Here is a 2,145-nt window from a genome sequence, read left to right on the forward strand (position 1 = left end):
TGGGTCACCTCTGAAGCCGTGGCTGGTGTGTGTGTGTGTGTGAAAAGCGGGAGATCGCCTATCTGGGGAACTGCTTACCCCTTCCTCGCTTGGCCACCTCCAGACCCCCCCTTGGCGCCCCCACTCTCAAACACAGGCAGAAACACACACATTCACACACGCACACACACGCACACCCTCACTTCCTCGGGATTCCCCCTCAAGCACCCCCGGAGCTTGAGGAAGGGAGACACACACACACACACACACACACACACACACACACACACACACGGGTCTAAGGGGGCCAGGCTGCCACTGCCGTCCGGGGCTGTATGGACAGACAGGAGGACACGGGCAGAGGGGACGCCCAGACGCCTGGCCGGATGCAGGCAGGAGGCACAGAACCCAGGTACACACCATCCATCCGGGTAGGGGAGGCTCGGGAGGACTGGGGGACCCACGACACCCAGGCAGGTGGCTCCGGGTCGGTGCAGACAGACAAACCCCTCCCTCCCTCGGCCGCCGCAGCCTTTACACAGACACACCCCCCCTCCGCCAGCCGGCCCCAGACACCAGGACACACAGATCCTCACCGGGCAGATGGCAGATGCACGACAGACCCCTGGGGGCTGGGCAGACCCACCCAGGCTGACACCCCCAGCCGGGCACCGGTGGCCGAGGAAGGCTGCGGGGAGGGTGGCAGTGGCGGCCGCGGCTTGGAGGAGCCGGAGCGGGAGGGACTCGCACGCTCGCTCTGTTCTCGCACACACACACACTCGCTCGGGATGCGATTAACATTCAGTCCCCGTCCGCCCCTGCCGGGAGACCCACAGCCCCCCCTCCTGGCCTCCCTAGGGACCCCTCCTCCTGCCAGGGCTGGGGGAGGGGGCTGCCCCCCACCCTCTCCCAGCCTCCACCTTCTTCCTGGGACGAGGGAGTGAGGGGCTGCAAATGAAAAGGGAGGAAGAAGAGGGGCAGGCGGGGACTCAGATCGGTGTGGAGACATCAGCGTTAGACCCAGACTCCGGGGCTGAGGGTGGCTGCCCTCTGCCCCCTCCCCACTACGCGGCTTGGGGAGCAGGACTTCAGTGTCCGCCATGCTAAGACCCATCATTTGGCTTTTATTGCCCCAGAAGGCCAGGCTTGCAAACTAGGTCTCATCACAGAGCTAGGCGTCCTGGCCTCAGCCCCTCCTCCCTCGGACCGGGGAGTCTGGGCTCCAGGCCCCTTCTCCCTGGAACTCAGGAGTTCAGCCCCAGCCCAGCCCCAGCCCCAGCCCCAGCCCTGCCTCCCTCAGACCCAAGAGTCCCCCACTGGGACCCAAGAATCTGAGGCCCCTCCAAACCTATGTCCCTTTCAGGTACTCAGACATCCTGATCCTCCCACAGCAGAGACCAGTCTCAGGGCCTAAGGGTCACCCGTGGGCACCCAGTCCACACAGCCCTCCGGGGTGACCAATACCTCTGGACCTCTCTTATTGAGGAACCTGGTCTCCATGACTCACAGGTGCTCCATCATCCAGGACAGCAATATCTACCACCCCACAGCCAGCAGTCTGGGCTACAGCCGGCCCGGAGGCCAGCTGTACACCCTGCTGCTCCTGCCAGAGAGGACTGGCCCTGCTAGAAAGCCACCCTGCAGCTCTGGGGGACAGTGTGCCATAGGACGCCTGGGCCTGAGGACAGAGGTTGGGAGAGAGTGTGTGTGTGTGTGGAGGGGCAGTTCTAGAGCAGCCAAAGGCCTTGGGTAGTTTGGGTCTCAGGGCGGCGGGGAGGGTGGCAGTGGCGGCCGCGGCTTGGAGGAGCCGGAGCGGGAGGGACTCGCACGCTCGCTCTGTTCTCGCACACACACACACTCGCTCGGGATGCGATTAACATTCAGTCCCCGTCCGCCCCTGCCGGGAGACCCACAGCCCCCCCTCCTGGCCTCCCTAGGGACCCCTCCTCCTGCCAGGGCTGGGGGAGGGGGCTGCCCCCCACCCTCTCCCAGCCTCCACCTTCTTCCTGGGACGAGGGAGTGAGGGGCTGCAAATGAAAAGGGAGGAAGAAGAGGGGCAGGCGGGGACTCAGATCGGTGTGGAGACATCAGCGTTAGACCCAGACTCCGGGGCTGAGGGTGGCTGCCCTCTGCCCCCTCCCCACTACGCGGCTTGGGGAGCAGGAC

This window comes from Tupaia chinensis, unplaced genomic scaffold (assembly GCF_000334495.1).
Source record: "Tupaia chinensis unplaced genomic scaffold, TupChi_1.0 Scaffold000673_1, whole genome shotgun sequence".
NCBI classification, from domain to species: domain Eukaryota; kingdom Metazoa; phylum Chordata; class Mammalia; order Scandentia; family Tupaiidae; genus Tupaia; species Tupaia belangeri.